Here is a 25,007-nt window from a genome sequence, read left to right as displayed (position 1 = left end):
AAATGCAGGCGCGGACCGCAAAAATGCCAAAAAGGGGTGCAACACGAGGACTTCCCAGGAGGTCACCCATCCTAGTACTGCTCTCGCCCAAGCACGTTTAACTTCGGAGTTCTGATGGGATCCGGTGCATTAGTGCTGGTATGATCGCACCCGTCACACCTTGCACGATCATCGTATATATCTGCTGCCTTGCAACTCATTCAACCAAAATAAAAAATATCTTTAAAAGTACGTTTTGGTCCCTGAACTTTTTCATATTTCCCGTTTAGTCCCTGCATTGCAATTCACCGGTGCTCGGTGCTCGTTACTCGTTACTCGTTCTGTTTACGCGATAGGCGATAATAATTAAAAAAATGCAGGCGCGGACCGCAAAAATGCCAAAAAGGGGTGCAACACGAGGACTTCCCAGGAGGTCACCCATCCTAGTACTGCTCTCGCCCAAGCACGTTTAACTTCGGAGTTCTGATGGGATCCGGTGCATTAGTGCTGGTATGATCGCACCCGTCACACCTTGCACGATCATCGTATATATCTGCTGCCTTGCAACTCATTCAACCAAAATAAAAACTATCTTTAAAAGTACGTTTTGGTCCCTGAACTTTTTCATATTTCCCGTTTAGTCCCTGCATTGCAATTCACCGGTGCTCGTTGCTCGTTACTCGTTTACGCGATAGGCGATAATAATTAAAAAAATGCAGGCGCGGACCGCAAAAATGCCAAAAAGGGGTGCAACACGAGGACTTCCCAGGAGGTCACCCATCCTAGTACTGCTCTCGCCCAAGCACGTTTAACTTCGGAGTTCTGATGGGATCCGGTGCATTAGTGCTGGTATGATCGCACCCGTCACACCTTGCACGATCATCGTATATATCTGCTGCCTTGCAACTCATTCAACCAAAATAAAAAATATATTTAAAAGTACGTTTTGGTCCCTGAACTTTTTCATATTTCCCGTTTAGTCCCTGCATTGCAATTCACCGGTGCTCGTTGCTCGTTACTCGTTTACGCGATAGGCGATAATAATTAAAAAAATGCAGGCGCGGACCGCAAAAATGCAAAAAAGGGGTGCAACACGAGGACTTCCCAGGAGGTCACCCATCCTAGTACTTCTCTCGCCCAAGCACGTTTAACTTCGGAGTTCTGATGGGATCCGGTGCATTAGTGCTGGTATGATCGCACCCGTCACACCTTGCACGATCATGGTATATATCTGCTGTCTTGCAACTCATTCAACCAAAATAAAAAATATCTTTAAAAGTACGTTTTGGTCCCTGAACTTTTTCATATTTCCCGTTTAGTCCCTGCATTGCAATTCACCGGTGCTCGTTGCTCGTTACTCGTTTACGCGATAGGCGATAATAATTAAAAAAATGCAGGCGCGGACCGCAAAAATGCAAAAAAGGGGTGCAACACGAGGACTTCCCAGGAGGTCACCCATCCTAGTACTGCTCTCGCCCAAGCACGTTTAACTTCGGAGTTCTGATGGGATCCGGTGCATTAGTGCGGGTATGATCGCACCCGTCACACCTTGCACGATCATCGTATATATCTGCTGCCTTGCAACTCATTCAACCAAAATAAAAAATATCTTTAAAAGTACGTTTTGGTCCCTGAACTTTTTCATATTTCCCGTTTAGTCCCTGCATTGCAATTCACCGGTGCTCGTTGCTCGTTACTCGTTACTCGTTCTGTTTACGCGATAGGCGATAATAATTAAAAAAATGCAGGCGCGGACCGCAAAAATGCCAAAAAGGGGTGCAACACGAGGACTTCCCAGGAGGTCACCCATCCTAGTACTGCTCTCGCCCAAGCACGTTTAACTTCGGAGTTCTGATGGGATCCGGTGCATTAGTGCTGGTATGATCGCACCCGTCACACCTTGCACGATCATCGTATATATCTGCTGCCTTGCAACTCATTCAACCAAAATAAAAACTATCTTTAAAAGTACGTTTTGGTCCCTGAACTTTTTCATATTTCCCGTTTAGTCCCTGCATTGCAATTCACCGGTGCTCGTTGCTCGTTACTCGTTTACGCGATAGGCGATAATAATTAAAAAAATGCAGGCGCGGACCGCAAAAATGCCAAAAAGGGGTGCAACACGAGGACTTCCCAGGAGGTCACCCATCCTAGTACTGCTCTCGCCCAAGCACGTTTAACTTCGGAGTTCTGATGGGATCCGGTGCATTAGTGCTGGTATGATCGCACCCGTCACACCTTGCACGATCATCGTATATATCTGCTGCCTTGCAACTCATTCAACCAAAATAAAAAATATCTTTAAAAGTACGTTTTGGTCCCTGAACTTTTTCATATTTCCCGTTTAGTCCCTGCATTGCAATTCACCGGTGCTCGTTACTCGTTCTGTTTACGCGAGAGGCGATAATAATTAAAAAAATGCAGGCGCGGACCGCAAAAATGCAAAAAAGGGGTGCAACACGAGGACTTCCCAGGAGGTCACCCATCCTAGTACTGCTCTCGCCCAAGCACGTTTAACTTCGGAGTTCTGATGGGATCCGGTGCATTAGTGCTGGTATGATCGCACCCGTCACACCTTGCACGATCATCGTATATATCTGCTGCCTTGCAACTCATTCAACCAAAATAAAAAATATCTTTAAAAGTACGTTTTGATCCCTGAACTTTTTCATATTTCCCGTTTAGTCCCTGCATTGCAATTCACCGGTGCTCGTTGCTCGTTACTCGTTTACGCGAGAGGCGATAATAATTAAAAAAATGCAGGCGCGGACCGCAAAAATGCAAAAAAGGGGTGCAACACGAGGACTTCCCAGGAGGTCACCCATCCTAGTACTGCTCTCGCCCAAGCACGTTTAACTTCGGAGTTCTGATGGGATCCGGTGCATTAGTGCTGGTATGATCGCACCCGTCACACCTTGCACGATCATCGTATATATCTGCTGCCTTGCAACTCATTCAACCAAAATAAAAAATATATTTAAAAGTACGTTTTGGTCCCTGAACTTTTTCATATTTCCCATTTAGTCCCTGCATTGCAATTCACCGGTGCTCGTTGCTCGTTACTCGTTTACGCGATAGGCGATAATAATTAAAAAAATGCAGGCGCGGACCGCAAAAATGCAAAAAAGGGGTGCAACACGAGGACTTCCCAGGAGGTCACCCATCCTAGTACTGCTCTCGCCCAAGCACGTTTAACTTCGGAGTTCTGATGGGATCCGGTGCATTAGTGCTGGTATGATCGCACCCGTCACACCTTGCACGATCATCGTATATATCTGCTGCCTTGCAACTCATTCAACCAAAATAAAAAATATATTTAAAAGTACGTTTTGGTCCCTGAACTTTTTCATATTTCCCATTTAGTCCCTGCATTGCAATTCACCGGTGCTCGTTGCTCGTTACTCGTTTACGCGATAGGCGATAATAATTAAAAAAATGCAGGCGCGGACCGCAAAAATGCAAAAAAGGGGTGCAACACGAGGACTTCCCAGGAGGTCACCCATCCTAGTACTTCTCTCGCCCAAGCACGTTTAACTTCGGAGTTCTGATGGGATCCGGTGCATTAGTGCTGGTATGATCGCACCCGTCACACCTTGCACGATCATCGTATATATCTGCTGCCTTGCAACTCATTCAACCAAAATAAAAACTATCTTTAAAAGTACGTTTTGGTCCCTGAACTTTTTCATATTTCCCGTTTAGTCCCTGCATTGCAATTCACCGGTGCTCGTTGCTCGTTGCTCGTTACTCGTTCTGTTTACGCGATAGGCGATAATAATTAAAAAAATGCAGGCGCGGACCGCAAAAATGCAAAAAAGGGGTGCAACACGAGGACTTCCCAGGAGGTCACCCATCCTAGTACTGCTCTCGCCCAAGCACGTTTAACTTCGGAGTTCTGATGGGATCCGGTGCATTAGTGCTGGTATGATCGCACCCGTCACACCTTGCACGATCATCGTATATATCTGCTGCCTTGCAACTCATTCAACCAAAATAAAAAATATCTTTAAAAGTACGTTTTGGTCCCTGAACTTTTTCTTATTTCCCGTTTAGTCCCTGCATTGCAATTCACCGGTGCTCGTTACTCGTTCTGTTTACGCGATAGGCGATAATAATTAAAAAAATGCAGGCGCGGACCGCAAAAATGCAAAAAAGGGGTGCAACACGAGGACTTCCCAGGAGGTCACCCATCCTAGTACTGCACTCGCCCAAGCACGTTTAACTTCGGAGTTCTGATGGAATCCGGTGCATTAGTGCTGGTATGATCGCACCCGTCACACCTTGCACGATCATCGTATATATCTGCTGCCTTGCAACTCATTCAACCAAAATAAAAAATATCTTTAAAAGTACGTTTTGGTCCCTGAACTTTTTCATATTTCCCGTTTAGTCCCTGCATTGCAATTCACCGGTGCTCGTTACTCGTTCTGTTTACGCGATAGGCGATAATAATTAAAAAAATGCAGGCGCGGACCGCAAAAATGCAAAAAAGGGGTGCAACACGAGGACTTCCCAGGAGGTCACCCATCCTAGTACTGCTCTCGCCCAAGCACGTTTAACTTCGGAGTTCTGATGGGATCCGGTGCATTAGTGCTGGTATGATCGCACCCGTCACACCTTGCACGATCATCGTATATATCTGCTGCCTTGCAACTCATTCAACCAAAATAAAAACTATCTTTAAAAGTACGTTTTGGTCCCTGAACTTTTTCATATTTCCCGTTTAGTCCCTGCATTGCAATACCGGTGCTCGTTGCTCGTTACTCGTTTACGCGATAGGCGATAATAATTAAAAAAATGCAGGCGCGGACCGCAAAAATGCAAAAAAGGGGTGCAACACGAGGACTTCCCAGGAGGTCACCCATCCTAGTACTGCTCTCGCCCAAGCACGTTTAACTTCGGAGTTCTGATGGGATCCGGTGTATTAGTGCTAGTATGATCGCACCCGTCACACCTTGCACGATCATCGTATATATCTGCTGCCTTGCAACTCATTCAACCAAAATAAAAACTATCTTTAAAAGTACGTTTTGGTCCCTGAACTTTTTCATATTTCCCGTTTAGTCCCTGCATTGCAATTCACCGGTGCTCGTTGCTCGTTACTCGTTACTCGTTCTGTTTACGCGATAGGCGATAATAATTAAAAAAATGCAGGCGCGGACCGCAAAAATGCCAAAAAGGGGTGCAACACGAGGACTTCCCAGGAGGTCACCCATCCTAGTACTGCTCTCGCCCAAGCACGTTTAACTTCGGAGTTCTGATGGGATCCGGTGCATTAGTGCTGGTATGATCGCACCCGTCACACCTTGCACGATCATCGTATATATCTGCTGCCTTGCAACTCATTCAACCAAAATAAAAACTATCTTTAAAAGTACGTTTTGGTCCCTGAACTTTTTCATATTTCCCGTTTAGTCCCTGCATTGCAATTCACCGGTGCTCGTTACTCGTTCTGTTTACGCGATAGGCGATAATAATTAAAAAAATGCAGGCGCGGACCGCAAAAATGCCAAAAAGGGGTGCAACACGAGGACTTCCCAGGAGGTCACCCATCCTAGTACTGCTCTCGCCCAAGCACGTTTAACTTCGGAGTTCTGATGGGATCCGGTGCATTAGTGCTGGTATGATCGCACCCGTCACACCTTGCACGATCATCGTATATATCTGCTGCCTTGCAACTCATTCAACCAAAATAAAAACTATCTTTAAAAGTACGTTTTGGTCCCTGAACTTTTTCATATTTCCCGTTTAGTCCCTGCATTGCAATTCACCGGTGCTCGTTACTCGTTCTGTTTACGCGATAGGCGATAATAATTAAAAAAATGCAGGCGCGGACCGCAAAAATGCCAAAAAGGGGTGCAACACGAGGACTTCCCAGGAGGTCACCCATCCTAGTACTGCTCTCGCCCAAGCACGTTTAACTTCGGAGTTCTGATGGGATCCGGTGCATTAGTGCTGGTATGATCGCACCCGTCACACCTTGCACGATCATCGTATATATCTGCTGCCTTGCAACTCATTCAACCAAAATAAAAACTATCTTTAAAAGTACGTTTTGGTCCCTGAACTTTTTCATATTTCCCGTTTAGTCCCTGCATTGCAATTCACCGGTGCTCGTTGCTCGTTACTCGTTTACGCGATAGGCGATAATCATTAAAAAAATGCAGGCGCGGACCGCAAAAATGCAAAAAAGGGGTGCAACACGAGGACTTCCCAGGAGGTCACCCATCCTAGTACTTCTCTCGCCCAAGCACGTTTAACTTCGGAGTTCTGATGGGATCCGGTGCATTAGTGCTGGTATGATCGCACCCGTCACACCTTGCACGATCATCGTATATATCTGCTGCCTTGCAACTCATTCAACCAAAATAAAAAATATCTTTAAAAGTACGTTTTGGTCCCTGAACTTTTTCATATTTCCCGTTTAGTCCCTGCATTGCAATTCACCGGTGCTCGTTGCTCGTTACTCGTTTACGCGATAGGCGATAATAATTAAAAAAATGCAGGCGCGGACCGCAAAAATGCAAAAAAGGGGTGCAACACGAGGACTTCCCAGGAGGTCACCCATCCTAGTACTGCTCTCGCCCAAGCACGTTTAACTTCGGAGTTCTGATGGGATCCGGTGCATTAGTGCTGGTATGATCGCACCCGTCACACCTTGCACGATCATCGTATATATCTGCTGCCTTGCAACTCATTCAACCAAAATAAAAAATATCTTTAAAAGTACGTTTTGGTCCCTGAACTTTTTCATATTTCCCGTTTAGTCCCTGCATTGCAATTCACCGGTGCTCGTTGCTCGTTACTCGTTTACGCGATAGGCGATAATAATTAAAAAAATGCAGGCGCGGACCGCAAAAATGCAAAAAAGGGGTGCAACACGAGGACTTCCCAGGAGGTCACCCATCCTAGTACTGCTCTCGCCCAAGCACGTTTAACTTCGGAGTTCTGATGGGATCCGGTGCATTAGTGCTGGTATGATCGCACCCGTCACACCTTGCACGATCATCGTATATATCTGCTGCCTTGCAACTCATTCAACCAAAATAAAAACTATCTTTAAAAGTACGTTTTGGTCCCTGAACTTTTTCATATTTCCCGTTTAGTCCCTGCATTGCAATTCACCGGTGCTCGTTGCTCGTTACTCGTTTACGCGAGAGGCGATAATAATTAAAAAAATGCAGGCGCGGACCGCAAAAATGCAAAAAAGGGGTGCAACACGAGGACTTCCCAGGAGGTCACCCATCCTAGTACTGCTCTCGCCCAAGCACGTTTAACTTCGGAGTTCTGATGGGATCCGGTGCATTAGTGCTGGTATGATCGCACCCGTCACACCTTGCACGATCATCGTATATATCTGCTGCCTTGCAACTCATTCAACCAAAATAAAAAATATCTTTAAAAGTACGTTTTGGTCCCTGAACTTTTTCATATTTCCCGTTTAGTCCCTGCATTGCAATTCACCGGTGCTCGTTACTCGTTCTGTTTACGCGATAGGCGATAATAATTAAAAAAATGCAGGCGCGGACCGCAAAAATGCAAAAAAGGGGTGCAACACGATGACTTCCCAGGAGGTCACCCATCCTAGTACTGCTCTCGCCCAAGCACGTTTAACTTCGGAGTTCTGATGGGATCCGGTGCATTAGTGCTGGTATGATCGCACCCGTCACACCTTGCACGATCATCGTATATATCTGCTGCCTTGCAACTCATTCAACCAAAATAAAAACTATCTTTAAAAGTACGTTTTGGTCCCTGAACTTTTTCATATTTCCCGTTTAGTCCCTGCATTGCAATTCACCGGTGCTCGTTGCTCGTTACTCGTTTACGCGAGAGGCGATAATAATTAAAAAAATGCAGGCGCGGACCGCAAAAATGCAAAAAAGGGGTGCAACACGAGGACTTCCCAGGAGGTCACCCATCCTAGTACTGCTCTCGCCCAAGCACGTTTAACTTCGGAGTTCTGATGGGATCCGGTGCATTAGTGCTGGTATGATCGCACCCGTCACACCTTGCACGATCATCGTATATATCTGCTGCCTTGCAACTCATTCAACCAAAATAAAAAATATCTTTAAAAGTACGTTTTGGTCCCTGAACTTTTTCATATTTCCCGTTTAGTCCCTGCATTGCAATTCACCGGTGCTCGTTACTCGTTCTGTTTACGCGATAGGCGATAATAATTAAAAAAATGCAGGCGCGGACCGCAAAAATGCAAAAAAGGGGTGCAACACGATGACTTCCCAGGAGGTCACCCATCCTAGTACTGCTCTCGCCCAAGCACGTTTAACTTCGGAGTTCTGATGGGATCCGGTGCATTAGTGCTGGTATGATCGCACCCGTCACACCTTGCACGATCATCGTATATATCTGCTGCCTTGCAACTCATTCAACCAAAATAAAAACTATCTTTAAAAGTACGTTTTGGTCCCTGAACTTTTTCATATTTCCCGTTTAGTCCCTGCATTGCAATTCACCGGTGCTCGTTGCTCGTTACTCGTTTACGCGATAGGCGATAATAATTAAAAAAATGCAGGCGCGGACCGCAAAAATGCCAAAAAGGGGTGCAACACGAGGACTTCCCAGGAGGTCACCCATCCTAGTACTGCTCTCGCCCAAGCACGTTTAACTTCGGAGTTCTGATGGGATCCGGTGCATTAGTGCTGGTATGATCGCACCCGTCACACCTTGCACGATCATCGTATATATCTGCTGCCTTGCAACTCATTCAACCAAAATAAAAAATATATTTAAAAGTACGTTTTGGTCCCTGAACTTTTTCATATTTCCCGTTTAGTCCCTGCATTGCAATTCACCGGTGCTCGTTGCTCGTTACTCGTTTACGCGATAGGCGATAATAATTAAAAAAATGCAGGCGCGGACCGCAAAAATGCCAAAAAGGGGTGCAACACGAGGACTTCCCAGGAGGTCACCCATCCTAGTACTGCTCTCGCCCAAGCACGTTTAACTTCGGAATTCTGATGGGATCCGGTGCATTAGTGCTGGTATGATCGCACCCGTCACACCTTGCACGATCATCGTATATATCTGCTGCCTTGCAACTCATTCAACCAAAATAAAAAATATATTTAAAAGTACGTTTTGGTCCCTGAACTTTTTCATATTTCCCGTTTAGTCCCTGCATTGCAATTCACCGGTGCTCGTTGCTCGTTACTCGTTCTGTTTACGCGATAGGCGATAATAATTAAAAAAATGCAGGCGCGGACCGCAAAAATGCAATAAAGGGGTGCAACACGAGGACTTCCCAGGAGGTCACCCATCCTAGTACTGCTCTCGCCCAAGCACGTTTAACTTCGGAGTTCTGATGGGATCCGGTGCATTAGTGCTGGTATGATCGCACCCGTCACACCTTGCACGATCATCGTATATATCTGCTGCCTTGCAACTCATTCAACCAAAATAAAAACTATCTTTAAAAGTACGTTTTGGTCCCTGAACTTTTTCATATTTCCCGTTTAGTCCCTGCATTGCAATACCGGTGCTCGTTGCTCGTTACTCGTTTACGCGATAGGCGATAATAATTAAAAAAATGCAGGCGCGGACCGCAAAAATGCAAAAAAGGGGTGCAACACGAGGACTTCCCAGGAGGTCACCCATCCTAGTACTGCTCTCGCCCAAGCACGTTTAACTTCGGAGTTCTGATGGGATCCGGTGTATTAGTGCTTGTATGATCGCACCCGTCACACCTTGCACGATCATCGTATATATCTGCTGCCTTGCAACTCATTCAACCAAAATAAAAACTATCTTTAAAAGTACGTTTTGGTCCCTGAACTTTTTCATATTTCCCGTTTAGTCCCTGCATTGCAATTCACCGGTGCTCGTTGCTCGTTACTCGTTACTCGTTCTGTTTACGCGATAGGCGATAATAATTAAAAAAATGCAGGCGCGGACCGCAAAAATGCCAAAAAGGGGTGCAACACGAGGACTTCCCAGGAGGTCACCCATCCTAGTACTGCTCTCGTCCAAGCACGTCTAACTTCGGAGTTCTGATGGGATCCGGTGCATTAGTGCTGGTATGATCGCACCCGTCACACCTTGCACGATCATCGTATATATCTGCTGCCTTGCAACTCATTCAACCAAAATAAAAACTATCTTTAAAAGTACGTTTTGGTCCCTGAACTTTTTCATATTTCCCGTTTAGTCCCTGCATTGCAATTCACCGGTGCTCGTTACTCGTTCTGTTTACGCGATAGGCGATAATAATTAAAAAAATGCAGGCGCGGACCGCAAAAATGCCAGAAAGGGGTGCAACACGAGGACTTCCCAGGAGGTCACCCATCCTCGTACTGCTCTCGCCCAAGCACGTTTAACTTCGGAGTTCTGATGGGATCCGGTGCATTAGTGCTGGTATGATCGCACCCATCACACCTTGCACGATCATCGTATATATCTGCTGCCTTGCAACTCATTCAACCAAAATAAAAACTATCTTTAAAAGTACGTTTTGGTCCCTGAACTTTTTCATATTTCCCGTTTAGTCCCTGCATTGCAATTCACCGGTGCTCGTTACTCGTTCTGTTTACGCGATAGGCGATAATAATTAAAAAAATGCAGGCGCGGACCGCAAAAATGCAAAAAAGGGGTGCAACACGAGGACTTCCCAGGAGGTCACCCATCCTAGTACTGCTCTCGCCCAAGCACGTTTAACTTCGGAGTTCTGATGGGATCCGGTGCATTAGTGCTGGTATGATCGCACCCGTCACACCTTGCACGATCATCGTATATATCTGCTGCCTTGCAACTCATTCAACCAAAATAAAAACTATCTTTAAAAGTACGTTTTGGTCCCTGAACTTTTTCATATTTCCCGTTTAGTCCCTGCATTGCAATTCACCGGTGCTCGTTACTCGTTCTGTTTACGCGATAGGCGATAATAATTAAAAAAATGCAGGCGCGGACCGCAAAAATGCCAAAAAGGGGTGCAACACGAGGACTTCCCAGGAGGTCACCCATCCTAGTACTGCTCTCGCCCAAGCACGTTTAACTTCGGAGTTCTGATGGGATCCGGTGCATTAGTGCTGGTATGATCGCACCCGTCACACCTTGCACGATCATCGTATATATCTGCTGCCTTGCAACTCATTCAACCAAAATAAAAACTATCTTTAAAAGTACGTTTTGGTCCCTGAACTTTTTCATATTTCCCGTTTAGTCCCTGCATTGCAATTCACCGGTGCTCGTTACTCGTTCTGTTTACGCGATAGGCGATAATAATTAAAAAAATGCAGGAGCGGACCGCAAAAATGCCAAAAAGGGGTGCAACACGAGGACTTCCCAGGAGGTCACCCATCCTAGTACTGCTCTCGCCCAAGCACGTTTAACTTCGGAGTTCTGATGGGATCCGGTGCATTAGTGCTGGTATGATCGCACCCGTCACACCTTGCACGATCATCGTATATATCTGCTGCCTTGCAACTCATTCAACCAAAATAAAAAATATATTTAAAAGTACGTTTTGGTCCCTGAACTTTTTCATATTTCCCGTTTAGTCCCTGCATTGCAATTCACCGGTGCTCGTTGCTCGTTACTCGTTTACGCGATAGGCGATAATAATTAAAAAAATGCAGGCGCGGACCGCAAAAATGCAAAAAAGGGGTGCAACACGAGGACTTCCCAGGAGGTCACCCATCCTAGTACTGCTCTCGCCCAAGCACGTTTAACTTCGGAGTTCTGATGGGATCCGGTGCATTAGTGCTGGTATGATCGCACCCGTCACACCTTGCACGATCATCGTATATATCTGCTGCCTTGCAACTCATTCAACCAAAATAAAAAATATCTTTAAAAGTACGTTTTGATCCCTGAACTTTTTCATATTTCCCGTTTAGTCCCTGCATTGCAATTCACCGGTGCTCGTTGCTCGTTACTCGTTTACGCGAGAGGCGATAATAATTAAAAAAATGCAGGCGCGGACCGCAAAAATGCAAAAAAGGGGTGCAACACGAGGACTTCCCAGGAGGTCACCCATCCTAGTACTGCTCTCGCCCAAGCACGTTTAACTTCGGAGTTCTGATGGGATCCGGTGCATTAGTGCTGGTATGATCGCACCCGTCACACCTTGCACGATCATCGTATATATCTGCTGCCTTGCAACTCATTCAACCAAAATAAAAACTATATTTAAAAGTACGTTTTGGTCCCTGAACTTTTTCATATTTCCCATTTAGTCCCTGCATTGCAATTCACCGGTGCTCGTTGCTCGTTACTCGTTTACGCGATAGGCGATAATAATTAAAAAAATGCAGGCGCGGACCGCAAAAATGCAAAAAAGGGGTGCAACACGAGGACTTCCCAGGAGGTCACCCATCCTAGTACTTCTCTCGCCCAAGCACGTTTAACTTCGGAGTTCTGATGGGATCCGGTGCATTAGTGCTGGTATGATCGCACCCGTCACACCTTGCACGATCATCGTATATATCTGCTGCCTTGCAACTCATTCAACCAAAATAAAAACTATCTTTAAAAGTACGTTTTGGTCCCTGAACTTTTTCATATTTCCCGTTTAGTCCCTGCATTGCAATTCACCGGTGCTCGTTGCTCGTTGCTCGTTACTCGTTCTGTTTACGCGATAGGCGATAATAATTAAAAAAATGCAGGCGCGGACCGCAAAAATGCAAAAAAGGGGTGCAACACGAGGACTTCCCAGGAGGTCACCCATCCTAGTACTGCTCTCGCCCAAGCACGTTTAACTTCGGAGTTCTGATGGGATCCGGTGCATTAGTGCTGGTATGATCGCACCAGTCACACCTTGCACGATCATCGTATATATCTGCTGCCTTGCAACTCATTCAACCAAAATAAAAAATATCTTTAAAAGTACGTTTTGGTCCCTGAACTTTTTCATATTTCCCGTTTAGTCCCTGCATTGCAATTCACCGGTGCTCGTTACTCGTTCTGTTTACGCGATAGGCGATAATAATTAAAAAAATGCAGGCGCGGACCGCAAAAATGCAAAAAAGGGGTGCAACACGAGGACTTCCCAGGAGGTCACCCATCCTAGTACTGCTCTCGCCCAAGCACGTTTAACTTCGGAGTTCTGATGGAATCCGGTGCATTAGTGCTGGTATGATCGCACCCGTCACACCTTGCACGATCATCGTATATATCTGCTGCCTTGCAACTCATTCAACCAAAATAAAAAATATCTTTAAAAGTACGTTTTGGTCCCTGAACTTTTTCATATTTCCCGTTTAGTCCCTGCATTGCAATTCACCGGTGCTCGTTACTCGTTCTGTTTACGCGATAGGCGATAATAATTAAAAAAATGCAGGCGCGGACCGCAAAAATGCAAAAAAGGGGTGCAACACGAGGACTTCCCAGGAGGTCACCCATCCTAGTACTGCTCTCGCCCAAGCACGTTTAACTTCGGAGTTCTGATGGTATCCGGTGCATTAGTGCTGGTATGATCGCACCCGTCACACCTTGCACGATCATCGTATATATCTGCTGCCTTGCAACTCATTCAACCAAAATAAAAACTATCTTTAAAAGTACGTTTTGGTCCCTGAACTTTTTCATATTTCCCGTTTAGTCCCTGCATTGCAATTCACCGGTGCTCGTTGCTCGTTACTCGTTTACGCGATAGGCGATAATAATTAAAAAAATGCAGGCGCGGACCGCAAAAATGCAAAAAAGGGGTGCAACACGAGGACTTCCCAGGAGGTCACCCATCCTAGTACTGCTCTCGCCCAAGCACGTTTAACTTCGGAGTTCTGATGGGATCCGGTGTATTAGTGCTAGTATGATCGCACCCGTCACACCTTGCACGATCATCGTATATATCTGCTGCCTTGCAACTCATTCAACCAAAATAAAAACTATCTTTAAAAGTACGTTTTGGTCCCTGAACTTTTTCATATTTCCCGTTTAGTCCCTGCATTGCAATTCACCGGTGCTCGTTACTCGTTCTGTTTACGCGATAGGCGATAATAATTAAAAAAATGCAGGCGCGGACCGCAAAAATGCAAAAAAGGGGTGCAACACGAGGACTTCCCAGGAGGTCACCCATCCTAGTACTGCTCTCGCCCAAGCACGTTTAACTTCGGAGTTCTGATGGGATCCGGTGCATTAGTGCTGGTATGATCGCACCCGTCACACCTTGCACGATCATCGTATATATCTGCTGCCTTGCAACTCATTCAACCAAAATAAAAACTATCTTTAAAAGTACGTTTTGGTCCCTGAACTTTTTCATATTTCCCGTTTAGTCCCTGCATTGCAATTCACCGGTGCTCGTTGCTCGTTACTCGTTTACGCGATAGGCGATAATAATTAAAAAAATGCAGGCGCGGACCGCAAAAATGCAAAAAAGGGGTGCAACACGAGGACTTCCCAGGAGGTCACCCATCCTAGTACTGCTCTCGCCCAAGCACGTTTAACTTCGGAGTTCTGATGGGATCCGGTGTATTAGTGCTAGTATGATCGCACCCGTCACACCTTGCACGATCATCGTATATATCTGCTGCCTTGCAACTCATTCAACCAAAATAAAAACTATCTTTAAAAGTACGTTTTGGTCCCTGAACTTTTTCATATTTCCCGTTTAGTCCCTGCATTGCAATTCACCGGTGCTCGTTGCTCGTTACTCGTTACTCGTTCTGTTTACGCGATAGGCGATAATAATTAAAAAAATGCAGGCGCGGACCGCAAAAATGCCAAAAAGGGGTGCAACACGAGGACTTCCCAGGAGGTCACCCATCCTAATACTGCTCTCGCCCAAGCACGTTTAACTTCGGAGTTCTGATGGGATCCGGTGCATTAGTGCTGGTATGATCGCACCCGTCACACCTTGCACGATCATCGTATATATCTGCTGCCTTGCAACTCATTCAACCAAAATAAAAACTATCTTTAAAAGTACGTTTTGGTCCCTGAACTTTTTCATATTTCCCGTTTAGTCCCTGCATTGCAATTCACCGGTGCTCGTTACTCGTTCTGTTTACGCGATAGGCGATAATAATTAAAAAAATGCAGGCGCGGACCGCAAAAATGCCAAAAAGGGGTGCAACACGAGGACTTCCCAGGAGGTCACCCATCCTAGTACTGCTCTCGCCCAAGCACGTTTAACTTCGGAGTTCTGATGGGATCCGGTGCATTAGTGCTGGTATGATCGCACCCGTCACACCTTGCACGATCATCGTATATATCTGCTGCCTTGCAACTCATTCAACCAAAATAAAAACTATCTTTAAAAGTACGTTTTGGTCCCTGAACTTTTTCATATTTCCCGTTTAGTCCCTGCATTGCAATTCACCGGTGCTCGTTACTCGTTCTGTTTACGCGATAGGCGATAATAATTAAAAAAATGCAGGCGCGGACCGCAAAAATGCCAAAAAGGGGTGCAACACGAGGACTTCCCAGGAGGTCACCCATCCTAGTACTGCTCTCGCCCAAGCACGTTTACCTTCGGAGTTCTGATGGGATCCGGTGCATTAGTGCTGGTATGATCGCACCCGTCACACCTTGCACGATCATCGTATATATCTGCTGCCTTGCAACTCATTCAACCAAAATAAAAAATATATTTAAAAGTACGTTTTGGTCCCTGAACTTTTTCATATTTCCCGTTTAGTCCCTGCATTGCAATTCACCGGTGCTCGTTGCTCGTTACTCGTTTACGCGATAGGCGATAATCATTAAAAAAATGCAGGCGCGGACCGCAAAAATGCAAAAAAGGGGTGCAACACGAGGACTTCCCAGGAGGTCACCCATCCTAGTACTTCTCTCGCCCAAGCACGTTTAACTTCGGAGTTCTGATGGGATCCGGTGCATTAGTGCTGGTATGATCGCACCCGTCACACCTTGCACGATCATCGTATATATCTGCTGCCTTGCAACTCATTCAACCAAAATAAAAAATATCTTTAAAAGTACGTTTTGGTCCCTGAACTTTTTCATATTTCCCGTTTAGTCCCTGCATTGCAATTCACCGGTGCTCGTTGCTCGTTACTCGTTTACGCGATAGGCGATAATAATTAAAAAAATGCAGGCGCGGACCGCAAAAATGCAAAAAAGGGGTGCAACACGAGGACTTCCCAGGAGGTCACCCATCCTAGTACTGCTCTCGCCCAAGCACGTTTAACTTCGGAGTTCTGATGGGATCCGGTGCATTAGTGCTGGTATGATCGCACCCGTCACACCTTGCACGATCATCGTATATATCTGCTGCCTTGCAACTCATTCAACCAAAATAAAAAATATCTTTAAAAGTACGTTTTGATCCCTGAACTTTTTCATATTTCCCGTTTAGTCCCTGCATTGCAATTCACCGGTGCTCGTTGCTCGTTACTCGTTTACGCGAGAGGCGATAATAATTAAAAAAATGCAGGCGCGGACCGCAAAAATGCAAAAAAGGGGTGCAACACGAGGACTTCCCAGGAGGTCACCCATCCTAGTACTTCTCTCGCCCAAGCACGTTTAACTTCGGAGTTCTGATGGGATCCGGTGCATTAGTGCTGGTATGATCGCACCCGTCACACCTTGCACGATCATCGTATATATCTGCTGCCTTGCAACTCATTCAACCAAAATAAAAAATATATTTAAAAGTACGTTTTGGTCCCTGAACTTTTTCATATTTCCCATTTAGTCCCTGCATTGCAATTCACCGGTGCTCGTTGCTCGTTACTCGTTTACGCGATAGGCGATAATAATTAAAAAAATGCAGGCGCGGACCGCAAAAATGCAAAAAAGGGGTGCAACACGAGGACTTCCCAGGAGGTCACCCATCCTAGTACTTCTCTCGCCCAAGCACGTTTAACTTCGGAGTTCTGATGGGATCCGGTGCATTAGTGCTGGTATGATCGCACCCGTCACACCTTGCACGATCATCGTATATATCTGCTGCCTTGCAACTCATTCAACCAAAATAAAAACTATCTTTAAAAGTACGTTTTGGTCCCTGAACTTTTTCATATTTCCCGTTTAGTCCCTGCATTGCAATTCACCGGTGCTCGTTGCTCGTTGCTCGTTACTCGTTCTGTTTACGCGATAGGCGATAATAATTAAAAAAATGCAGGCGCGGACCGCAAAAATGCAAAAAAGGGGTGCAACACGAGGACTTCCCAGGAGGTCACCCATCCTAGTACTGCTCTCGCCCAAGCACGTTTAACTTCGGAGTTCTGATGGGATCCGGTGCATTAGTGCTGGTATGATCGCACCCGTCACACCTTGCACGATCATCGTATATATCTGCTGCCTTGCAACTCATTCAACCAAAATAAAAAATATCTTTAAAAGTACGTTTTGGTCCCTGAACTTTTTCATATTTCCCGTTTAGTCCCTGCATTGCAATTCACCGGTGCTCGTTACTCGTTCTGTTTACGCGATAGGCGATAATAATTAAAAAAATGCAGGCGCGGACCGCAAAAATGCAAAAAAGGGGTGCAACACGAGGACTTCCCAGGAGGTCACCCATCCTAGTACTGCTCTCGCCCAAGCACGTTTAACTTCGGAGTTCTGATGGAATCCGGTGCATTAGTGCTGGTATGATCGCACCCGTCACACCTTGCACGATCATCGTATATATCTGCTGCCTTGCAACTCATTCAACCAAAATAAAAAATATCTTTAAAAGTACGTTTTGGTCCCTGAACTTTTTCATATTTCCCGTTTAGTCCCTGCATTGCAATTCACCGGTGCTCGTTGCTCGTTACTCGTTTACGCGATAGGCGATAATAATTAAAAAAATGCAGGCGCGGACCGCAAAAATGCAAAAAAGGGGTGCAACACGAGGACTTCCCAGGAGGTCACCCATCCTAGTACTTCTCTCGCCCAAGCACGTTTAACTTCGGAGTTCTGATGGGATCCGGTGCATTAGTGCTGGTATGATCGCACCCGTCACACCTTGCACGATCATCGTATATATCTGCTGCCTTGCAACTCATTCAACCAAAATAAAAACTATCTTTAAAAGTACGTTTTGGTCCCTGAACTTTTTCATATTTCCCGTTTAGTCCCTGCATTGCAATTCACCGGTGCTCGTTGCTCGTTACTCGTTTACGCGATAGGCGATAATAATTAAAAAAATGCAGGCGCGGACCGCAAAAATGCAAAAAAGGGGTGCAACACGAGGACTTCCCAGGAGGTCACCCATCCTAGTACTGCTCTCGCCCAAGCACGTTTAACTTCGGAGTTCTGATGGGATCCGGTGCATTAGTGCTGGTATGATCGCACCCGTCACACCTTGCACGATCATCGTATATATCTGCTGCCTTGCAACTCATTCAACCAAAATAAAAAATATCTTTAAAAGTACGTTTTGATCCCTGAACTTTTTCATATTTCCCGTTTAGTCCCTGCATTGCAATTCACCGGTGCTCGTTGCTCGTTACTCGTTTACGCGAGAGGCGATAATAATTAAAAAAATGCAGGCGCGGACCGCAAAAATGCAAAAAAGGGGTGCAACACGAGGACTTCCCAGGAGGTCACCCATCCTAGTACTGCTCTCGCCCAAGCACGTTTAACTTCGGAGTTCTGATGGGATCCGGTGCATTAGTGCTGGTATGATCGCACCCGTCACACCTTGCACGATCATCGTATATATCTGCTGCCTTGCAACTCATTCAACCAAAATAAAAAATATATTTAAAAGTACGTTTTGGTCCCTGAACTTTTTCATATTTCCCATTTAGTCCCTGCATTGCAATTCACCGGTGCTCGTTGCTCGTTACTCGTTTACGCGATAGGCGATAATAATTAAAAAAATGCAGGCGCGGACCGCAAAAATGCAAAAAAGGGGTGCAACACGAGGACTTCCCAGGAGGTCACCCATCCTAGTACTTCTCTCGCCCAAGCACGTTTAACTTCGGAGTTCTGATGGGATCCGGTGCATTAGTGCTGGTATGATCGCACCCGTCACACCTTGCACGATCATCGTATATATCTGCTGCCTTGCAACTCATTCAACCAAAATAAAAAATATCTTTAAAAGTACGTTTTGGTCCCTGAACTTTTTCATATTTCCCGTTTAGTCCCTGCATTGCAATTCACCGGTGCTCGTTGCTCGTTGCTCGTTACTCGTTCTGTTTACGCGATAGGCGATAATAATTAAAAAAATGCAGGCGCGGACCGCAAAAATGCAAAAAAGGGGTGCAACACGAGGACTTCCCAGGAGGTCACCCATCCTAGTACTGCTCTCGCCCAAGCACGTTTAACTTCGGAGTTCTGATGGAATCCGGTGCATTAGTGCTGGTATGATCGCACCCGTCACACCTTGCACGATCATCGTATATATCTGCTGCCTTGCAACTCATTCAACCAAAATAAAAAATATCTTTAAAAGTACGTTTTGGTCCCTGAACTTTTTCATATTTCCCGTTTAGTCCCTGCATTGCAATTCACCGGTGCTCGTTGCTCGTTACTCGTTTACGCGATAGGCGATAATAATTAAAAAAATGCAGGCGCGGACCGCAAAAATGCAAAAAAGGGGTGCAACACGAGGACTTCCCAGGAGGTCACCCATCCTAGTACTTCTCTCGCCCAAGCACGTTTAACTTCGGAGTTCTGATGGGATCCGGTGCATTAGTGCTGGTATGATCGCACCCGTCACACCTTGCACGATCATCGTATATATCTGCTGCCTTGCAACTCATTCAACCAAAATAAAAACTATCTTTAAAAGTACGTTTTGGTCCCTGAACTTTTTCATATTTCCCGTTTAGTCCCTGCATTGCAATTCACCGGTGCTCGTTGCTCGTTACTCGTTTACGCGATAGGCGATAATAATTAAAAAAATGCAGGCGCGGACCGCAAAAATGCAAAAAAGGGGTGCAACACGAGGACTTCCCAGGAGGTCACCCATCCTAGTACTGCTCTCGCCCAAGCACGTTTAACTTCGGAGTTCTGATGGGATCCGGTGCATTAGTGCTGGTATGATCGCACCCGTCACACCTTGCACGATCATCGTATATATCTGCTGCCTTGCAACTCATTCAACCAAAATAAAAAATATCTTTAAAAGTACGTTTTGATCCCTGAACTTTTTCATATTTCCCGTTTAGTCCCTGCATTGCAATTCACCGGTGCTCGTTGCTCGTTACTCGTTTACGCGAGAGGCGATAATAATTAAAAAAATGCAGGCGCGGACCGCAAAAATGCAAAAAAGGGGTGCAACACGAGGACTTCCCAGGAGGTCACCCATCCTAGTACTGCTCTCGCCCAAGCACGTTTAACTTCGGAGTTCTGATGGGATCCGGTGCATTAGTGCTGGTATGATCGCACCCGTCACACCTTGCACGATCATCGTATATATCTGCTGCCTTGCAACTCATTCAACCAAAATAAAAAATATATTTAAAAGTACGTTTTGGTCCCTGAACTTTTTCATATTTCCCATTTAGTCCCTGCATTGCAATTCACCGGTGCTCGTTGCTCGTTACTCGTTTACGCGATAGGCGATAATAATTAAAAAAATGCAGGCGCGGACCGCAAAAATGCAAAAAAGGGGTGCAACACGAGGACTTCCCAGGAGGTCACCCATCCTAGTACTTCTCTCGCCCAAGCACGTTTAACTTCGGAGTTCTGATGGGATCCGGTGCATTAGTGCTGGTATGATCGCACCCGTCACACCTTGCACGATCATCGTATATATCTGCTGCCTTGCAACTCATTCAACCAAAATAAAAACTATCTTTAAAAGTACGTTTTGGTCCCTGAACTTTTTCATATTTCCCGTTTAGTCCCTGCATTGCAATTCACCGGTGCTCGTTGCTCGTTGCTCGTTACTCGTTCTGTTTACGCGATAGGCGATAATAATTAAAAAAATGCAGGCGCGGACCGCAAAAATGCAAAAAAGGGGTGCAACACGAGGACTTCCCAGGAGGTCACCCATCCTAGTACTGCTCTCGCCCAAGCACGTTTAACTTCGGAGTTCTGATGGGATCCGGTGCATTAGTGCTGGTATGATCGCACCCGTCACACCTTGCACGATCATCGTATATATCTGCTGCCTTGCAACTCATTCAACCAAAATAAAAACTATCTTTAAAAGTACGTTTTGGTCCCTGAACTTTTTCATATTTCCCGTTTAGTCCCTGCATTGCAATTCACCGGTGCTCGTTGCTCGTTACTCGTTTACGCGATAGGCGATAATAATTAAAAAAATGCAGGCGCGGACCGCAAAAATGCAAAAAAGGGGTGCAACACGAGGACTTCCCAGGAGGTCACCCATCCTAGTACTTCTCTCGCCCAAGCACGTTTAACTTCGGAGTTCTGATGGGATCCGGTGCATTAGTGCTGGTATGATCGCACCCGTCACACCTTGCACGATCATCGTATATATCTGCTGCCTTGCAACTCATTCAACCAAAATAAAAACTATCTTTAAAAGTACGTTTTGGTCCCTGAACTTTTTCATATTTCCCGTTTAGTCCCTGCATTGCAATTCACCGGTGCTCGTTGCTCGTTACTCGTTTACGCGATAGGCGATAATAATTAAAAAAATGCAGGCGCGGACCGCAAAAATGCAAAAAAGGGGTGCAACACGAGGACTTCCCAGGAGGTCACCCATCCTAGTACTGCTCTCGCCCAAGCACGTTTAACTTCGGAGTTCTGATGGGATCCGGTGCATTAGTGCTGGTATGATCGCACCCGTCACACCTTGCACGATCATCGTATATATCTGCTGCCTTGCAACTCATTCAACCAAAATAAAAAATATCTTTAAAAGTACGTTTTGATCCCTGAACTTTTTCATATTTCCCGTTTAGTCCCTGCATTGCAATTCACCGGTGCTCGTTGCTCGTTACTCGTTTACGCGAGAGGCGATAATAATTAAAAAAATGCAGGCGCGGACCGCAAAAATGCAAAAAAGGGGTGCAACACGAGGACTTCCCAGGAGGTCACCCATCCTAGTACTGCTCTCGCCCAAGCACGTTTAACTTCGGAGTTCTGATGGGATCCGGTGCATTAGTGCTGGTATGATCGCACCCGTCACACCTTGCACGATCATCGTATATATCTGCTGCCTTGCAACTCATTCAACAAAAAAAAAAAATATATTTAAAAGTACGTTTTGGTCCCTGAACTTTTTCATATTTCCCATTTAGTCCCTGCATTGCAATTCACCGGTGCTCGTTGCTCGTTACTCGTTTACGCGATAGGCGATAATAATTAAAAAAATGCAGGCGCGGACCGCAAAAATGCAAAAAAGGGGTGCAACACGAGGACTTCCCAGGAGGTCACCCATCCTAGTACTTCTCTCGCCCAAGCACGTTTAACTTCGGAGTTCTGATGGGATCCGGTGCATTAGTGCTGGTATGATCGCACCCGTCACACCTTGCACGATCATCGTATATATCTGCTGCCTTGCAACTCATTCAACCAAAATAAAAACTATCTTTAAAAGTACGTTTTGGTCCCTGAACTTTTTCATATTTCCCGTTTAGTCCCTGCATTGCAATTCACCGGTGCTCGTTGCTCGTTGCTCGTTACTCGTTCTGTTTACGCGATAGGCGATAATAATTAAAAAAATGCAGGCGCGGACCGCAAAAATGCAAAAAAGGGGTGCAACACGAGGACTTCCCAGGAGGTCACCCATCCTAGTACTGCTCTCGCCCAAGCACGTTTAACTTCGGAGTTCTGATGGGATCCGGTGCATTAGTGCTGGTATGATCGCACCAGTCACACCTTGCACGATCATCGTATATATCTGCTGCCTTGCAACTCATTCAACCAAAATAAAAAATATCTTTAAAAGTACGTTTTGGTCCCTGAACTTTTTCATATTTCCCGTTTAGTCCCTGCATTGCAATTCACCGGTGCTCGTTACTCGTTCTGTTTACGCGATAGGCGATAATAATTAAAAAAATGCAGGCGCGGACCGCAAAAATGCAAAAAAGGGGTGCAACACGAGGACTTCCCAGGAGGTCACCCATCCTAGTACTGCTCTCGCCCAAGCACGTTTAACTTCGGAGTTCTGATGGAATCCGGTGCATTAGTGCTGGTATGATCGCACCCGTCACACCTTGCACGATCATCGTATATATCTGCTGCCTTGCAACTCATTCAACCAAAATAAAAAATATCTTTAAAAGTACGTTTTGGTCCCTGAACTTTTTCATATTTCCCGTTTAGTCCCTGCATTGCAATTCACCGGTGCTCGTTACTCGTTCTGTTTACGCGATAGGCGATAATAATTAAAAAAATGCAGGCGCGGACCGCAAAAATGCAAAAAAGGGGTGCAACACGAGGACTTCCCAGGAGGTCACCCATCCTAGTACTGCTCTCGCCCAAGCACGTTTAACTTCGGAGTTCTGATGGGATCCGGTGCATTAGTGCTGGTATGATCGCACCCGTCACACCTTGCACGATCATCGTATATATCTGCTGCCTTGCAACTCATTCAACCAAAATAAAAACTATCTTTAAAAGTACGTTTTGGTCCCTGAACTTTTTCATATTTCCCGTTTAGTCCCTGCATTGCAATACCGGTGCTCGTTGCTCGTTACTCGTTTACGCGATAGGCGATAATAATTAAAAAAATGCAGGCGCGGACCGCAAAAATGCAAAAAAGGGGTGCAACACGAGGACTTCCCAGGAGGTCACCCATCCTAGTACTGCTCTCGCCCAAGCACGTTTAACTTCGGAGTTCTGATGGGATCCGGTGTATTAGTGCTAGTATGATCGCACCCGTCACACCTTGCACGATCATCGTATATATCTGCTGCCTTGCAACTCATTCAACCAAAATAAAAAATATCTTTAAAAGTACGTTTTGGTCCCTGAACTTTTTCATATTTCCCGTTTAGTCCCTGCATTGCAATTCACCGGTGCTCGTTGCTCGTTACTCGTTACTCGTTCTGTTTACGCGATAGGCGATAATAATTAAAAAAATGCAGGCGCGGACCGCAAAAATGCCAAAAAGGGGTGCAACACGAGGACTTCCCAGGAGGTCACCCATCCTAGTACTGCTCTCGCCCAAGCACGTTTAACTTCGGAGTTCTGATGGGATCCGGTGCATTAGTGCTGGTATGATCGCACCCGTCACACCTTGCACGATCATCGTATATATCTGCTGCCTTGCAACTCATTCAACCAAAATAAAAACTATCTTTAAAAGTACGTTTTGGTCCCTGAACTTTTTCATATTTCCCGTTTAGTCCCTGCATTGCAATTCACCGGTGCTCGTTACTCGTTCTGTTTACGCGATAGGCGATAATAATTAAAAAAATGCAGGCGCGGACCGCAAAAATGCCAAAAAGGGGTGCAACACGAGGACTTCCCAGGAGGTCACCCATCCTAGTACTGCTCTCGCCCAAGCACGTTTAACTTCGGAGTTCTGATGGGATCCGGTGCATTAGTGCTGGTATGATCGCACCCGTCACACCTTGCACGATCATCGTATATATCTGCTGCCTTGCAACTCATTCAACCAAAATAAAAAATATATTTAAAAGTACGTTTTGGTCCCTGAACTTTTTCATATTTCCCGTTTAGTCCCTGCATTGCAATTCACCGGTGCTCGTTGCTCGTTACTCGTTTACGCGATAGGCGATAATCATTAAAAAAATGCAGGCGCGGACCGCAAAAATGCAAAAAAGGGGTGCAACACGAGGACTTCCCAGGAGGTCACCCATCCTAGTACTGCTCTCGCCCAAGCACGTTTAACTTCGGAGTTCTGATGGGATCCGGTGCATTAGTGCTGGTATGATCGCACCCGTCACACCTTGCACGATCATCGTATATATCTGCTGCCTTGCAACTCATTCAACCAAAATAAAAAATATCTTTAAAAGTACGTTTTGGTCCCTGAACTTTTTCATATTTCCCGTTTAGTCCCTGCATTGCAATTCACCGGTGCTCGTTGCTCGTTACTCGTTTACGCGATAGGCGATAATAATTAAAAAAATGCAGGCGCGGACCGCAAAAATGCAAAAAAGGGGTGCAACACGAGGACTACCCAGGAGGTCACCCATCCTAGTACTGCTCTCGCCCAAGCACGTTTAACTTCGGAGTTCTGATGGGATCCGGTGCATTAGTGCTGGTATGATCGCACCCGTCAC

General features: G+C 45.7%; 74 non-coding genes across 74 annotated transcripts; all 74 read right to left on the bottom strand.

Moving 5' to 3' along the window:
• Positions 1–33: 33 nt before the first annotated feature.
• On the bottom strand, positions 34–152 carry LOC126684096 (5S ribosomal RNA). Its single transcript, XR_007642289.1, has one exon. It is a non-coding gene; the product is annotated as a 5S ribosomal RNA (ribosomal RNA).
• A 232-nt stretch (positions 153–384) lies between these two features.
• On the bottom strand, positions 385–503 carry LOC126684095 (5S ribosomal RNA). Its single transcript, XR_007642288.1, has one exon. It is a non-coding gene; the product is annotated as a 5S ribosomal RNA (ribosomal RNA).
• Positions 504–723: 220 nt separating this feature from the next.
• LOC126684094 (5S ribosomal RNA) lies at positions 724–842 on the bottom strand. The gene has a single exon (XR_007642287.1). It is a non-coding gene; the product is annotated as a 5S ribosomal RNA (ribosomal RNA).
• Positions 843–1,062: 220 nt separating this feature from the next.
• Positions 1,063–1,181, bottom strand: LOC126685285 (5S ribosomal RNA). The gene has a single exon (XR_007643394.1). It is a non-coding gene; the product is annotated as a 5S ribosomal RNA (ribosomal RNA).
• Positions 1,182–1,401: 220 nt separating this feature from the next.
• On the bottom strand, positions 1,402–1,520 carry LOC126684399 (5S ribosomal RNA). Its single transcript, XR_007642579.1, has one exon. It is a non-coding gene; the product is annotated as a 5S ribosomal RNA (ribosomal RNA).
• A 232-nt stretch (positions 1,521–1,752) lies between these two features.
• On the bottom strand, positions 1,753–1,871 carry LOC126684093 (5S ribosomal RNA). Its single transcript, XR_007642286.1, has one exon. It is a non-coding gene; the product is annotated as a 5S ribosomal RNA (ribosomal RNA).
• Positions 1,872–2,091: 220 nt separating this feature from the next.
• LOC126684091 (5S ribosomal RNA) lies at positions 2,092–2,210 on the bottom strand. Its single transcript, XR_007642284.1, has one exon. It is a non-coding gene; the product is annotated as a 5S ribosomal RNA (ribosomal RNA).
• Positions 2,211–2,428: 218 nt separating this feature from the next.
• Positions 2,429–2,547, bottom strand: LOC126684090 (5S ribosomal RNA). The gene has a single exon (XR_007642283.1). It is a non-coding gene; the product is annotated as a 5S ribosomal RNA (ribosomal RNA).
• A 220-nt stretch (positions 2,548–2,767) lies between these two features.
• Positions 2,768–2,886, bottom strand: LOC126684089 (5S ribosomal RNA). Its single transcript, XR_007642282.1, has one exon. It is a non-coding gene; the product is annotated as a 5S ribosomal RNA (ribosomal RNA).
• Positions 2,887–3,106: 220 nt separating this feature from the next.
• LOC126684088 (5S ribosomal RNA) lies at positions 3,107–3,225 on the bottom strand. Its single transcript, XR_007642281.1, has one exon. It is a non-coding gene; the product is annotated as a 5S ribosomal RNA (ribosomal RNA).
• Positions 3,226–3,445: 220 nt separating this feature from the next.
• Positions 3,446–3,564, bottom strand: LOC126685273 (5S ribosomal RNA). The gene has a single exon (XR_007643383.1). It is a non-coding gene; the product is annotated as a 5S ribosomal RNA (ribosomal RNA).
• A 232-nt stretch (positions 3,565–3,796) lies between these two features.
• Positions 3,797–3,915, bottom strand: LOC126684087 (5S ribosomal RNA). The gene has a single exon (XR_007642280.1). It is a non-coding gene; the product is annotated as a 5S ribosomal RNA (ribosomal RNA).
• Positions 3,916–4,133: 218 nt separating this feature from the next.
• LOC126684885 (5S ribosomal RNA) lies at positions 4,134–4,252 on the bottom strand. Its single transcript, XR_007643050.1, has one exon. It is a non-coding gene; the product is annotated as a 5S ribosomal RNA (ribosomal RNA).
• Positions 4,253–4,470: 218 nt separating this feature from the next.
• Positions 4,471–4,589, bottom strand: LOC126684086 (5S ribosomal RNA). The gene has a single exon (XR_007642279.1). It is a non-coding gene; the product is annotated as a 5S ribosomal RNA (ribosomal RNA).
• Positions 4,590–4,807: 218 nt separating this feature from the next.
• Positions 4,808–4,926, bottom strand: LOC126684623 (5S ribosomal RNA). Its single transcript, XR_007642795.1, has one exon. It is a non-coding gene; the product is annotated as a 5S ribosomal RNA (ribosomal RNA).
• A 232-nt stretch (positions 4,927–5,158) lies between these two features.
• Positions 5,159–5,277, bottom strand: LOC126684085 (5S ribosomal RNA). Its single transcript, XR_007642278.1, has one exon. It is a non-coding gene; the product is annotated as a 5S ribosomal RNA (ribosomal RNA).
• Positions 5,278–5,495: 218 nt separating this feature from the next.
• On the bottom strand, positions 5,496–5,614 carry LOC126684084 (5S ribosomal RNA). The gene has a single exon (XR_007642277.1). It is a non-coding gene; the product is annotated as a 5S ribosomal RNA (ribosomal RNA).
• Positions 5,615–5,832: 218 nt separating this feature from the next.
• LOC126684083 (5S ribosomal RNA) lies at positions 5,833–5,951 on the bottom strand. The gene has a single exon (XR_007642276.1). It is a non-coding gene; the product is annotated as a 5S ribosomal RNA (ribosomal RNA).
• A 220-nt stretch (positions 5,952–6,171) lies between these two features.
• LOC126685179 (5S ribosomal RNA) lies at positions 6,172–6,290 on the bottom strand. Its single transcript, XR_007643293.1, has one exon. It is a non-coding gene; the product is annotated as a 5S ribosomal RNA (ribosomal RNA).
• Positions 6,291–6,510: 220 nt separating this feature from the next.
• LOC126684082 (5S ribosomal RNA) lies at positions 6,511–6,629 on the bottom strand. Its single transcript, XR_007642275.1, has one exon. It is a non-coding gene; the product is annotated as a 5S ribosomal RNA (ribosomal RNA).
• Positions 6,630–6,849: 220 nt separating this feature from the next.
• LOC126684080 (5S ribosomal RNA) lies at positions 6,850–6,968 on the bottom strand. Its single transcript, XR_007642273.1, has one exon. It is a non-coding gene; the product is annotated as a 5S ribosomal RNA (ribosomal RNA).
• A 220-nt stretch (positions 6,969–7,188) lies between these two features.
• Positions 7,189–7,307, bottom strand: LOC126684079 (5S ribosomal RNA). The gene has a single exon (XR_007642272.1). It is a non-coding gene; the product is annotated as a 5S ribosomal RNA (ribosomal RNA).
• A 218-nt stretch (positions 7,308–7,525) lies between these two features.
• LOC126684962 (5S ribosomal RNA) lies at positions 7,526–7,644 on the bottom strand. Its single transcript, XR_007643124.1, has one exon. It is a non-coding gene; the product is annotated as a 5S ribosomal RNA (ribosomal RNA).
• A 220-nt stretch (positions 7,645–7,864) lies between these two features.
• On the bottom strand, positions 7,865–7,983 carry LOC126684078 (5S ribosomal RNA). The gene has a single exon (XR_007642271.1). It is a non-coding gene; the product is annotated as a 5S ribosomal RNA (ribosomal RNA).
• A 218-nt stretch (positions 7,984–8,201) lies between these two features.
• Positions 8,202–8,320, bottom strand: LOC126684961 (5S ribosomal RNA). Its single transcript, XR_007643123.1, has one exon. It is a non-coding gene; the product is annotated as a 5S ribosomal RNA (ribosomal RNA).
• Positions 8,321–8,540: 220 nt separating this feature from the next.
• Positions 8,541–8,659, bottom strand: LOC126684077 (5S ribosomal RNA). The gene has a single exon (XR_007642270.1). It is a non-coding gene; the product is annotated as a 5S ribosomal RNA (ribosomal RNA).
• A 220-nt stretch (positions 8,660–8,879) lies between these two features.
• On the bottom strand, positions 8,880–8,998 carry LOC126684796 (5S ribosomal RNA). The gene has a single exon (XR_007642965.1). It is a non-coding gene; the product is annotated as a 5S ribosomal RNA (ribosomal RNA).
• A 225-nt stretch (positions 8,999–9,223) lies between these two features.
• Positions 9,224–9,342, bottom strand: LOC126684076 (5S ribosomal RNA). The gene has a single exon (XR_007642269.1). It is a non-coding gene; the product is annotated as a 5S ribosomal RNA (ribosomal RNA).
• Positions 9,343–9,560: 218 nt separating this feature from the next.
• On the bottom strand, positions 9,561–9,679 carry LOC126684984 (5S ribosomal RNA). Its single transcript, XR_007643144.1, has one exon. It is a non-coding gene; the product is annotated as a 5S ribosomal RNA (ribosomal RNA).
• Positions 9,680–9,911: 232 nt separating this feature from the next.
• LOC126685016 (5S ribosomal RNA) lies at positions 9,912–10,030 on the bottom strand. The gene has a single exon (XR_007643174.1). It is a non-coding gene; the product is annotated as a 5S ribosomal RNA (ribosomal RNA).
• A 218-nt stretch (positions 10,031–10,248) lies between these two features.
• Positions 10,249–10,367, bottom strand: LOC126684822 (5S ribosomal RNA). The gene has a single exon (XR_007642991.1). It is a non-coding gene; the product is annotated as a 5S ribosomal RNA (ribosomal RNA).
• Positions 10,368–10,585: 218 nt separating this feature from the next.
• On the bottom strand, positions 10,586–10,704 carry LOC126684075 (5S ribosomal RNA). The gene has a single exon (XR_007642268.1). It is a non-coding gene; the product is annotated as a 5S ribosomal RNA (ribosomal RNA).
• Positions 10,705–10,922: 218 nt separating this feature from the next.
• LOC126684074 (5S ribosomal RNA) lies at positions 10,923–11,041 on the bottom strand. Its single transcript, XR_007642267.1, has one exon. It is a non-coding gene; the product is annotated as a 5S ribosomal RNA (ribosomal RNA).
• A 218-nt stretch (positions 11,042–11,259) lies between these two features.
• LOC126684073 (5S ribosomal RNA) lies at positions 11,260–11,378 on the bottom strand. The gene has a single exon (XR_007642266.1). It is a non-coding gene; the product is annotated as a 5S ribosomal RNA (ribosomal RNA).
• A 220-nt stretch (positions 11,379–11,598) lies between these two features.
• On the bottom strand, positions 11,599–11,717 carry LOC126684072 (5S ribosomal RNA). The gene has a single exon (XR_007642265.1). It is a non-coding gene; the product is annotated as a 5S ribosomal RNA (ribosomal RNA).
• Positions 11,718–11,937: 220 nt separating this feature from the next.
• On the bottom strand, positions 11,938–12,056 carry LOC126684071 (5S ribosomal RNA). Its single transcript, XR_007642264.1, has one exon. It is a non-coding gene; the product is annotated as a 5S ribosomal RNA (ribosomal RNA).
• Positions 12,057–12,276: 220 nt separating this feature from the next.
• Positions 12,277–12,395, bottom strand: LOC126685076 (5S ribosomal RNA). Its single transcript, XR_007643230.1, has one exon. It is a non-coding gene; the product is annotated as a 5S ribosomal RNA (ribosomal RNA).
• A 232-nt stretch (positions 12,396–12,627) lies between these two features.
• On the bottom strand, positions 12,628–12,746 carry LOC126684567 (5S ribosomal RNA). The gene has a single exon (XR_007642740.1). It is a non-coding gene; the product is annotated as a 5S ribosomal RNA (ribosomal RNA).
• A 218-nt stretch (positions 12,747–12,964) lies between these two features.
• LOC126684607 (5S ribosomal RNA) lies at positions 12,965–13,083 on the bottom strand. Its single transcript, XR_007642779.1, has one exon. It is a non-coding gene; the product is annotated as a 5S ribosomal RNA (ribosomal RNA).
• Positions 13,084–13,301: 218 nt separating this feature from the next.
• On the bottom strand, positions 13,302–13,420 carry LOC126684994 (5S ribosomal RNA). Its single transcript, XR_007643153.1, has one exon. It is a non-coding gene; the product is annotated as a 5S ribosomal RNA (ribosomal RNA).
• Positions 13,421–13,640: 220 nt separating this feature from the next.
• On the bottom strand, positions 13,641–13,759 carry LOC126684622 (5S ribosomal RNA). Its single transcript, XR_007642794.1, has one exon. It is a non-coding gene; the product is annotated as a 5S ribosomal RNA (ribosomal RNA).
• Positions 13,760–13,977: 218 nt separating this feature from the next.
• LOC126684069 (5S ribosomal RNA) lies at positions 13,978–14,096 on the bottom strand. The gene has a single exon (XR_007642262.1). It is a non-coding gene; the product is annotated as a 5S ribosomal RNA (ribosomal RNA).
• Positions 14,097–14,316: 220 nt separating this feature from the next.
• LOC126684621 (5S ribosomal RNA) lies at positions 14,317–14,435 on the bottom strand. Its single transcript, XR_007642793.1, has one exon. It is a non-coding gene; the product is annotated as a 5S ribosomal RNA (ribosomal RNA).
• Positions 14,436–14,667: 232 nt separating this feature from the next.
• LOC126684779 (5S ribosomal RNA) lies at positions 14,668–14,786 on the bottom strand. Its single transcript, XR_007642948.1, has one exon. It is a non-coding gene; the product is annotated as a 5S ribosomal RNA (ribosomal RNA).
• Positions 14,787–15,004: 218 nt separating this feature from the next.
• LOC126684068 (5S ribosomal RNA) lies at positions 15,005–15,123 on the bottom strand. The gene has a single exon (XR_007642261.1). It is a non-coding gene; the product is annotated as a 5S ribosomal RNA (ribosomal RNA).
• A 218-nt stretch (positions 15,124–15,341) lies between these two features.
• Positions 15,342–15,460, bottom strand: LOC126684782 (5S ribosomal RNA). The gene has a single exon (XR_007642951.1). It is a non-coding gene; the product is annotated as a 5S ribosomal RNA (ribosomal RNA).
• Positions 15,461–15,680: 220 nt separating this feature from the next.
• On the bottom strand, positions 15,681–15,799 carry LOC126684957 (5S ribosomal RNA). Its single transcript, XR_007643119.1, has one exon. It is a non-coding gene; the product is annotated as a 5S ribosomal RNA (ribosomal RNA).
• A 220-nt stretch (positions 15,800–16,019) lies between these two features.
• LOC126684066 (5S ribosomal RNA) lies at positions 16,020–16,138 on the bottom strand. The gene has a single exon (XR_007642260.1). It is a non-coding gene; the product is annotated as a 5S ribosomal RNA (ribosomal RNA).
• Positions 16,139–16,358: 220 nt separating this feature from the next.
• LOC126684838 (5S ribosomal RNA) lies at positions 16,359–16,477 on the bottom strand. The gene has a single exon (XR_007643006.1). It is a non-coding gene; the product is annotated as a 5S ribosomal RNA (ribosomal RNA).
• A 220-nt stretch (positions 16,478–16,697) lies between these two features.
• Positions 16,698–16,816, bottom strand: LOC126684723 (5S ribosomal RNA). Its single transcript, XR_007642895.1, has one exon. It is a non-coding gene; the product is annotated as a 5S ribosomal RNA (ribosomal RNA).
• A 232-nt stretch (positions 16,817–17,048) lies between these two features.
• Positions 17,049–17,167, bottom strand: LOC126684065 (5S ribosomal RNA). Its single transcript, XR_007642259.1, has one exon. It is a non-coding gene; the product is annotated as a 5S ribosomal RNA (ribosomal RNA).
• Positions 17,168–17,385: 218 nt separating this feature from the next.
• Positions 17,386–17,504, bottom strand: LOC126684606 (5S ribosomal RNA). Its single transcript, XR_007642778.1, has one exon. It is a non-coding gene; the product is annotated as a 5S ribosomal RNA (ribosomal RNA).
• Positions 17,505–17,724: 220 nt separating this feature from the next.
• On the bottom strand, positions 17,725–17,843 carry LOC126684611 (5S ribosomal RNA). The gene has a single exon (XR_007642783.1). It is a non-coding gene; the product is annotated as a 5S ribosomal RNA (ribosomal RNA).
• Positions 17,844–18,063: 220 nt separating this feature from the next.
• Positions 18,064–18,182, bottom strand: LOC126684064 (5S ribosomal RNA). The gene has a single exon (XR_007642258.1). It is a non-coding gene; the product is annotated as a 5S ribosomal RNA (ribosomal RNA).
• Positions 18,183–18,402: 220 nt separating this feature from the next.
• On the bottom strand, positions 18,403–18,521 carry LOC126684063 (5S ribosomal RNA). Its single transcript, XR_007642257.1, has one exon. It is a non-coding gene; the product is annotated as a 5S ribosomal RNA (ribosomal RNA).
• Positions 18,522–18,741: 220 nt separating this feature from the next.
• On the bottom strand, positions 18,742–18,860 carry LOC126684496 (5S ribosomal RNA). The gene has a single exon (XR_007642672.1). It is a non-coding gene; the product is annotated as a 5S ribosomal RNA (ribosomal RNA).
• Positions 18,861–19,092: 232 nt separating this feature from the next.
• LOC126684604 (5S ribosomal RNA) lies at positions 19,093–19,211 on the bottom strand. Its single transcript, XR_007642776.1, has one exon. It is a non-coding gene; the product is annotated as a 5S ribosomal RNA (ribosomal RNA).
• A 220-nt stretch (positions 19,212–19,431) lies between these two features.
• On the bottom strand, positions 19,432–19,550 carry LOC126684377 (5S ribosomal RNA). The gene has a single exon (XR_007642557.1). It is a non-coding gene; the product is annotated as a 5S ribosomal RNA (ribosomal RNA).
• A 220-nt stretch (positions 19,551–19,770) lies between these two features.
• Positions 19,771–19,889, bottom strand: LOC126684062 (5S ribosomal RNA). Its single transcript, XR_007642256.1, has one exon. It is a non-coding gene; the product is annotated as a 5S ribosomal RNA (ribosomal RNA).
• A 220-nt stretch (positions 19,890–20,109) lies between these two features.
• LOC126684061 (5S ribosomal RNA) lies at positions 20,110–20,228 on the bottom strand. Its single transcript, XR_007642255.1, has one exon. It is a non-coding gene; the product is annotated as a 5S ribosomal RNA (ribosomal RNA).
• Positions 20,229–20,448: 220 nt separating this feature from the next.
• Positions 20,449–20,567, bottom strand: LOC126684258 (5S ribosomal RNA). The gene has a single exon (XR_007642446.1). It is a non-coding gene; the product is annotated as a 5S ribosomal RNA (ribosomal RNA).
• A 232-nt stretch (positions 20,568–20,799) lies between these two features.
• On the bottom strand, positions 20,800–20,918 carry LOC126684060 (5S ribosomal RNA). Its single transcript, XR_007642254.1, has one exon. It is a non-coding gene; the product is annotated as a 5S ribosomal RNA (ribosomal RNA).
• A 220-nt stretch (positions 20,919–21,138) lies between these two features.
• LOC126684142 (5S ribosomal RNA) lies at positions 21,139–21,257 on the bottom strand. Its single transcript, XR_007642335.1, has one exon. It is a non-coding gene; the product is annotated as a 5S ribosomal RNA (ribosomal RNA).
• A 220-nt stretch (positions 21,258–21,477) lies between these two features.
• On the bottom strand, positions 21,478–21,596 carry LOC126684059 (5S ribosomal RNA). The gene has a single exon (XR_007642253.1). It is a non-coding gene; the product is annotated as a 5S ribosomal RNA (ribosomal RNA).
• A 220-nt stretch (positions 21,597–21,816) lies between these two features.
• Positions 21,817–21,935, bottom strand: LOC126684057 (5S ribosomal RNA). The gene has a single exon (XR_007642251.1). It is a non-coding gene; the product is annotated as a 5S ribosomal RNA (ribosomal RNA).
• Positions 21,936–22,155: 220 nt separating this feature from the next.
• On the bottom strand, positions 22,156–22,274 carry LOC126684028 (5S ribosomal RNA). The gene has a single exon (XR_007642224.1). It is a non-coding gene; the product is annotated as a 5S ribosomal RNA (ribosomal RNA).
• Positions 22,275–22,506: 232 nt separating this feature from the next.
• Positions 22,507–22,625, bottom strand: LOC126684566 (5S ribosomal RNA). The gene has a single exon (XR_007642739.1). It is a non-coding gene; the product is annotated as a 5S ribosomal RNA (ribosomal RNA).
• A 218-nt stretch (positions 22,626–22,843) lies between these two features.
• LOC126684603 (5S ribosomal RNA) lies at positions 22,844–22,962 on the bottom strand. Its single transcript, XR_007642775.1, has one exon. It is a non-coding gene; the product is annotated as a 5S ribosomal RNA (ribosomal RNA).
• Positions 22,963–23,180: 218 nt separating this feature from the next.
• Positions 23,181–23,299, bottom strand: LOC126684056 (5S ribosomal RNA). The gene has a single exon (XR_007642250.1). It is a non-coding gene; the product is annotated as a 5S ribosomal RNA (ribosomal RNA).
• Positions 23,300–23,517: 218 nt separating this feature from the next.
• Positions 23,518–23,636, bottom strand: LOC126684620 (5S ribosomal RNA). The gene has a single exon (XR_007642792.1). It is a non-coding gene; the product is annotated as a 5S ribosomal RNA (ribosomal RNA).
• A 232-nt stretch (positions 23,637–23,868) lies between these two features.
• Positions 23,869–23,987, bottom strand: LOC126684055 (5S ribosomal RNA). Its single transcript, XR_007642249.1, has one exon. It is a non-coding gene; the product is annotated as a 5S ribosomal RNA (ribosomal RNA).
• A 218-nt stretch (positions 23,988–24,205) lies between these two features.
• Positions 24,206–24,324, bottom strand: LOC126684054 (5S ribosomal RNA). Its single transcript, XR_007642248.1, has one exon. It is a non-coding gene; the product is annotated as a 5S ribosomal RNA (ribosomal RNA).
• Positions 24,325–24,544: 220 nt separating this feature from the next.
• On the bottom strand, positions 24,545–24,663 carry LOC126684053 (5S ribosomal RNA). Its single transcript, XR_007642247.1, has one exon. It is a non-coding gene; the product is annotated as a 5S ribosomal RNA (ribosomal RNA).
• A 220-nt stretch (positions 24,664–24,883) lies between these two features.
• On the bottom strand, positions 24,884–25,002 carry LOC126684873 (5S ribosomal RNA). The gene has a single exon (XR_007643039.1). It is a non-coding gene; the product is annotated as a 5S ribosomal RNA (ribosomal RNA).
• Between the last annotated feature and the right edge of the window lie 5 nt (positions 25,003–25,007).

The sequence above is a fragment of the Mercurialis annua genome, linkage group LG5, assembly GCF_937616625.2.
Source record: "Mercurialis annua linkage group LG5, ddMerAnnu1.2, whole genome shotgun sequence".
Classification (NCBI taxonomy): Eukaryota; Viridiplantae; Streptophyta; class Magnoliopsida; order Malpighiales; family Euphorbiaceae; genus Mercurialis; species Mercurialis annua.
Note: the sequence above shows the minus strand (reverse complement) of the source record. Positions and strands in the feature narration are given on the sequence as shown.